This window comes from Mixophyes fleayi, chromosome 1, assembly GCF_038048845.1.
Source record: "Mixophyes fleayi isolate aMixFle1 chromosome 1, aMixFle1.hap1, whole genome shotgun sequence".
In the NCBI taxonomy this organism is placed as follows: Eukaryota; Metazoa; Chordata; class Amphibia; order Anura; family Limnodynastidae; genus Mixophyes; species Mixophyes fleayi.
The window spans coordinates 237,914,091-237,922,261 of NC_134402.1; the positions used below are offsets into that span (position 1 = coordinate 237,914,091).

An 8,171-nucleotide genomic window follows, 5' to 3' on the forward strand; every position below is an offset into this window, starting at 1 on the left:
AGTGTGTTTCTACAGAAGTGGCAATTGCCAGGCATGTCAATTTATGGCCCAAACTAAAGAATATAAGCACCGTTGCCATAAAACATGGAAGACAGATGGCTTTTTGAACTGTAACTCTCCGAATGTCATTTACTGCCTGACCTGCCCATATGGCCTACACTATGTGGGCATGACAAGCAGACCGCTAAAGAGAAGGATTTTAGAACATGTGGGAAACATCAAACGTGCCAAAAGGGATGCAGACAATTTTAAACTACTGACTACAGTGGCTAGACACTTTTTGAAGTGCCATGAGGGCAACCCACATGATCTCCAAGCCTTTGCTATGGAACAAATCAAACTAGGCCTTAGAGGGGAAGACCTTAATAAAGAGCTTTTGAAAAGAGAATCAAAAAGGAGTTTTCTTATGGACAGTTTGGCACCACGAGGCCTCACTAATTATAATAACTTTATGATCTATCTATGATTAGTATGATGACTGATCAAGAACACTGTCCCAATATTGTTCCTGTATAGGGATTAAATCCTTTTATAACAGGACCACAGTGCACTTAATTTTAGAATCACACACAATTTGGGTACTTTGGTTTCCTATATTTTATTTTGGAAGATAAATCACACATGAGTTGCTATCTTTCTGGGCATTAGTGTTTGTCATCCTTATTGACAATGTGACACGCATATCCTTACAGGATATATAAATATATATATTTTATTCTCTTCACTATCCCCCCATAGTGGGGCTTCTAATTAATTTTCAATCAGCACTTTAATCATTTATGCCATATGATATTATATTTGGCAGTGGATCTCTATATGGTTTCCTTAATATGTCTTTATTTTGGGTAGGAACCACTCACTCATTGACTATATTCTTTTCTTTTTCAAATTTCACCATTTTTATCTGATATATTCATGTGGTGGTTATATATTGGACACGATGATTGGACCATGCTACACCTCTATCACAGACCGTGATAAGACATGCATGGATATTGATCTATTTAATAACTAATCCATGGATAATTACAATCGAGTGTGCTCCCCTCTTGTTTCACTATACCAATATTTCTATTCCATCAGAAGATTAATTGTATGATTATAATATTGTTTCCACTATTAGATAGGTATGTTATAGATCTTCCTACTATAGTACACAATTTGGGATATAGGCAAATTTATGTATTCTTATATTTCAGTAACCAATATTAGGGTAGATGCATTTCCTGAGCTGAATATATGCCACCCTATTGCCTGTGGATTTTTTCTCTTGTGGCATTCATGAAAAAGTGCAGCATTATGGTCATTCCTGTATAAATTGCAATGATGGACATCTTCCTATTTGGATCCATTGGCCAAATAACTGATACACAAGTATTTTTGTTAAGGCTCACGCCCCAGGTATCAACTGCTAGAACCGCTTCAGAGGTCTTCGTTTATAGCAGCCGCCTTTCCCGTAGAGCTAGGCATGCTCACAGGTACTCAGATGCCCCCAGGTCTTGTTCTCTAGTAGTAGGAGCTGATAACCTGAGATCGTAGTGCAGGTATTACAAAGAGGAGGAATCAGGTATCCAGGTAAAGGTTTCAGGGTCACAAGCAAATCAGCAAAGTCAGTATTCAAGCCAGGGGTCAGGGTCACAGGCGAATCAGCAGGGTCAAAATCCAAGCAAGGGGTCAGGGTCACAGGCAAATCAGCAATGTCAAAATCCAGGCCAGGGGTCAGCAACGGTAACACAGAAGACAGCAAGTACAACAACAGCAGGAGAAGTATGCTAGCAAGTAGTGACTATAACCGGCAGTAAGGCCAAGTCCTCACTGCCTTATATACTTTGATGGACAAATCAGAAAGGAGGAGAACAGGGCTGACAATCAGCCTCAGGAGGCTGCTAATTAATTATTTAGTTTAGAACTAGCATAAGTCATATCACAAACCAGGAACATATTTGAAAATATAAATGACAGATTAGAATCATACGAGAGCTCCCCTTGGAGTAGGAGGATGTCCCTACACTCTTCTACTCTATGCCACAAAGATAACAGTGTATTGTAACTAATGCACATGCTCGGCTGCTACCGCACGCCAGGATACGTTGTACCGCCGTGGCTCCTGACAATTTTAAAGGTGATGTGGTCCTTTGGATCTACTTACCTGGACTACATTATTATCTATTTTACTAATAAATAGATAGATCAATTATGTGACATAATACACTTTTACCTGTCATTTGAATTGAACACTAAAGAGAAAATTATCCCGTTTTTATTGGTGTAAAGTTACATCAACCAAAGAATTTTCATTTTCGTCACTAATAACATTATTAGGGATGAGGTCACTGATGGGCGGGCTGTCCGCTTTAAATAGTTAATAGGAAGGCTGTATCTGGTTGCCTTGAGAAAGCTTAGTTTAGCAAAACGCGCGTTGGCTTCTATACACGTCACAGACTGTCTCCGATTTTATGCCTAACATGCAGATAAAATCAGTTATTCTAAAGTAGTTATTTTTCCGAACGACAATAATCTATTATAGACAGACTAAACCCTTATTAGGAGAATACTACTGATCGCATATTAACTGACACTTTTAAGGAGGATTGAGTCCGAGCAACAAAGATACCCAGGCTATTTATCAGGGTTGAGGGATATCATATCTGGTACTATATTCCCCTTACTGGCTAAAACATATAAGTGTTGGCATAAACAGATTTACTGGAAAAATCAACAACATTGCTACCTTGCTATGTAGAGAAGGGGAAACTACTATTATAATATACCCCACTCGGATTGTGGTAGTTAATATTTCCCGGTTATTTATATTGCTAGGATCCAATCATCAACTTTGACGACATTGATCCTTAACTTTCTGTTTACAGTAATAAAACTAGTTGACAGGTATTTACTGATTTAAACGAGAGCCCACGGCGCGTCTAGCAGTATTTATCTGCCAATTTTAACAGTCATTTATTGGTTCTTCATATCAAACTCATGTTTTAACAATTCGCTAATGTTGTTCAAAATATATAAATTATTATTCTTATTTTACTGCATATCAATAAATATATAATATATTTTACTTTGGTCCTTGAGTGCCCTATGTACACATCTCTTTCCCTCCCCCCATACTAACTTTCAATCACTCTTATGTCATATCTTTAAGACATTGAGAATTCTACATCAGGCTTGTCAAGGTAAAATATATATTATTATTTTTTTTACACCAGTAGAGAAACAGGCTGATTGTCTTCATCCTTATGTTGACACTAGTAGTCGGGCAGCAACATTTGTTATGTGGCTTGAGAGCTGTATCAGGAGTGGTGGCTTACTCAGTATCAGAACAACCTTTAAGTCAATTGTATTTGCACGCCCCAATCCACCTTTTCAGGTCTAGGGGGCCAGAAATGTACCTTATGTTTCATTCAATATTCAATGTTGTTTTACTGTAAAACAAACGTAACATATGCCAGCCAGAACAGTACGAAATATGGAAATTCTACACAAGAGGGGTGACAAAAGTGCATCCTGAAGATGTAGATTTGTGCTATGCCCTTTTGCAAAATTTTACGTTTCAAAGTTGGACTTACATGAACTGTAAATGAAGCCCAAGAATTAGTTTAATATAATGTCAGTTTTATAAATAGATAAGAGAATTATTTCCGTTTGCAAGGTTCAGAGCAAAATTATTTAAGTTCACATCAGAGAAGTACATTTTTCAACAATAATCACCTATCTTTATGTCCTTTTATCCAAAATTTCCAATTGTATACAAACATGGAAGCTTTTTTTTGTGAATTTGTATACATATTCTCATATCTACATAAAAGGGTCCACAAAGTTGGTTATGTAAGCACATCTCGTGGTTTAATAGCATTATATCTCTAAAGATATTGCCAAAATGTTATATGTATGTAAAACAAACCCTATTTATCCCCATTCGTAATACATGAAAACCTTATAAACAGTAGTCAATACGTTCAGACAGGGTTTTAACAACTTACTGCTTATTTGACAGAAATTATTAATTGCTTGGCTATTGGACTCAATATTAATTAGAAAGCTAACAGTACAAAACAGAGGTGAAAATAGGAGTTTTAGCCTTGGAGTCTAGCAAGATAGAGAAAGATACCACAGCAAGAGTACCAGTGAATGTCAGCAAACCTAAGAGAACATTATCAATGACTGGTTCATCATCCAAATTAAGGGAAAATCTAAGGACAACTTTACTGTACATGGATCAGATTTCAAGCCAGTCAAAGCATGCAACTGATACATAGTGAAGTAAAACAGATAAGGGGTACCACATGTACAAAATACACATAGAGCTCACCCCTAGTTACCAATATTACATCTATGCCCTGACCAATTGGACATGGGTAAGGTACATAATTGCAACGGATCTAATGTTGGCACTTAACCTGCTGACATGAAAATGTCAGCATTCTAATTGTCAAAACTTACATTATGCAGACAGGCAGACAATGTAATGATTGGTGACATTGGCAATTAAAAGACCAATTCCGACGGGTCCCGCAGCTATCCCTTTGACCCGTCAACATTGTCAATGTCGCCAATCACATTGACAACATTGTCAACCTGTCTGCATAATGTAAGTGTTGGCATCTAGCCTGCCGACATTTTCAGATCGGCAGGTTAAGTGCCGACATGAGGTCCGTCGCAAAAATGTCTGCCACCAGTGGACATTTATCTGGATAGACTCTGCATTTCATTAAATTTAAGCTTCAGTGACTAATGCACAAAACATTAACATAGTTTACAGAGAACCCTAATTGACAACAGACAGCCCCTGCAAAGGACACATGCTGGATTTTCACAGAATAAATTATGTGCCTTTAACCAAAATAGTCATATTCTGTTAGTGAGGATGATATTTTATAAAAGCGGAGGTAGTAAATAGTTAAAGAAAAATGTCCATAAATTGGTGTTAAAAGTGTTGCTGTGGAAAAAGAGGGGACCATGCAGATTTGTGGGCAGTATCCTAAAATATATATTGTTTTAAAAGAGATGCAATATTCAATATTCATGGAATTTTTAATGTGACTTTCAATTTGTCAATGTGATCTGCTCTCTTATGTTTGCTAATTCAAATTTTTTTTATAAATTCTAATAAATTGGCCTTTCATATCTTGAATTATCAATTTGAGGATAGGATACATTTAATCTTATGTGGGATCTTGGGTTTGCCTTTCTCTATGCTAGACAACTCACTCCCATAGGTAAACAGCCAAAAACATTTTTTTATAATTTATTAAATTTAATTTTTTTTGTTTGTTCATTGTTTTTATTTTGCTTTATTTTATTGTTTAATCGCAGTTCTCTACTCCTTCCTCCCCTAATTATGTTCTTCCCATTTACCCCTTCCTCTCCTTTTTATTTTTTCTCCGTTCCTATCAACTCCTACTACATTGTTTCACAACAAAACATGTCATTCCATTTAATGTCTTTATTCTATTTGAAATAACAAGTTGTTTTTTAAAAAAAAATAGAGGTAAATGTATTCTGCGTTATATATACCATCATTGTTACATCCATTTTACTACCCTTTTTGGATATTAAATGGTGATACACCTGTTGCCAACTTTTGGACAATATGGAGTTAATAACCATTATTTTAAACACCTCCACCTTCTGTTTTCTCCACTTTTATGAAATTCTTTACTTTTGGGATTAACACTGCATTGCAGGTTTATCAACTAAATACTCACATTTCTGGGAAATAAATAATCTAAAGTACTTTGATGCAGTCTCACTGACATTTTCTGTAGCTGCTACATACTACTCATCTTAATGAACCTTCCCTGTACATTTCCTTTTTCCTTTTGAAGTACATGCTGATTTCAAATACCATACTTTCAAAGCCCTCACACCTGCTAGAATTTTGTTTTGAAATCAGTAAGAACAAAGGATGTTAATTGTATTTTGTCATATTATTTTAAAGTATGTACTTTGTGTAATAGTACTTTTTTTTTATTATATTTGTTTAAAAGGAGATGCATGTTGCCCTACTTTATGCTTTCAACATCAATAAATATTAGCAATGACTGAGTCATACGTGTAGAGAATATAATTGGCAGTGATGGAATCAGCCGTTGTGATCACTGCTCAACAAGCACTCTATAAAAGCATAATTTCCAATGAAAGAATAACTTAATGGGCAAAATTCATAGTTCTATGGTCTGTGTAAAATAGCTGTCACAGATGTAAAATCTCTAGATCAGCATGTAGATAGTATACTTTCATATTTTTGCTTTACAATTAAATATTCGCTCAGGGTAATAAATATAATAGTTGATCAAGAGATTATGCTTTATATATAAGGTGCCATTCCTTATTTTGTTATTTTATGTATTTTCCTTATTTGCTATTCCTTCATTTGTTTTTTTTGTCAGCTGAGCAGCTATGTATAGTGCTAAAGACTAATCATTTTCCATTACAAATCTATATGTTTTTGATGCTTTACTAAGGATGATTCTTCTGTATACCATATGCACATGGCCATACATATGCCAGCCATAACAGTACGAAATATAAAAATCCTACACAAGAGGGGTGACAAAAGTGCATACTGAAGATGTGGATTTGTGTTATGCCCTTTTGATAGTGCTGTACTGAGATATATTTTACAAGGGCAATAGAGAGCATGGTTTGGTTTCAGAGACTCAAACTGGGTACACACTACAGGGTTTTAGTCCAATAATCGGCTCAACCAGCCGACATACGACCGCTCATTTGAAAGTCGGGTCAGTGTGTGTAGTGACAAGAGGTCGAAAGTCTGCCCAAATGGACAATTGTCGCCTCATTTGGTTGGTCGTACCGTTCAATATTTTTGTTCCAATCTCCTTTCCGTTGTGTACTGTGTATACATTTTCGACCGATCCATGACAATCCTCCGATACCTCCTCGACCTGGGGGCGTTTGTATGTAAATTTATGATGCCTGTACCAGTCCCACGTGGTGCAGTATCCGCACATCACTGACTTTTTGTTTTGTTTTGTATACATGTGTATTGCACCTGTCTGGTTGCAGACCATTACACTTGTGCAAAGCATGTGTGTTGCATTTATATTGGGAACCTATTCATATATAGCCATTGTAAATGTATACCTTTATAAACTATTAAACTTATAAAAAGTCATATTAACCTTTATTAACTAATATTTGTAAAATACCCAGAATAAACCACACAGTGTTAATGCAACAGTTTTATTGCAGGAAAAAGTACAACATTTTTTATTGCAGAATATGATAAGTGAAAAAAGTAGTATTACACTTTAAAGGTGCTACTGGCTTGTGGCAGAACAGTTCCAAACAGCATACACATTTCAACAAAATTTTTCTCAAGGTTTTTAATTTTTTTCTTGATGTCGCTTGGATTTATATTCCCTTTGATTTCTTTATCTACGAAACAAGGAAATAAAAAATGTTTACCATTAAACTTATATATCTGTAATCTATATCCAACAGCAGAATTACTTTCATTTGCTCACCTTGCACACTGCTCGAGGTCAGTTTATGTTGTGGCCCCTCTGGCACAATCTCAATAATAGCGGGCTTAACCTCCATATATTCTGGAAAACAGGCGCCAATTTGGTTATTATAATGGTACAGTATTGTGCCCAAAGCATTTAGTTGTCTATACATGTTCACTGAAATACCTTTGTGTGTAACTTCTTTCATATCTTGGTATTCAACATCATTTTTTTCTTGTTTGATAACAGGTGTTACATTAGTGGCATCAGTGGTATCTAAACAACCCTTCTCACTCTTGCATTGCTTTGTGTGAAACTAGAATGAAATAGATAAAGTCCTCCAAACAGGTACACTACACATGCTACTCACTTTTTTTTAATGTCGTAGTCGTACTGGTCCAGTACTTTTACCATCATCTCCACCTCTCTTGGGCTCATGGGCTTTGCTCTTTGCTCTTCTTGAGCATCTCCATCCCCCACTTTAACTTTTTCAAAAATTTTTGGCCCTTCCAGCACCATCTCTAACTTTGTCTCCGTCTCCATAGCTGCAACCCTCACTGACACCTTCTCCTCACCCGCCATCTTCTCACGTTCCTCGGCACCAGACAGGCTCCTCTGTCATTTTATACACTCAGACATGGGCGTTCGTTTTTGCTGTGTACCAATCCGCGATAATGCCCGCAGAGAATG

General features: G+C 36.3%; 1 long non-coding RNA gene across 1 annotated transcript; it reads right to left on the reverse strand.

The window, feature by feature from the left end:
- Nucleotides 1–7,302: 7,302 nt before the first annotated feature.
- LOC142107560 (uncharacterized) lies at nt 7,303–7,743 on the reverse strand. The gene is made up of 3 exons (XR_012679975.1): nt 7,668–7,743; nt 7,500–7,580; nt 7,303–7,410 (listed from the first exon to the last, which is right to left on the reverse strand). It is a non-coding gene; the product is annotated as an uncharacterized LOC142107560 (long non-coding RNA).
- Between the last annotated feature and the right edge of the window lie 428 nt (nt 7,744–8,171).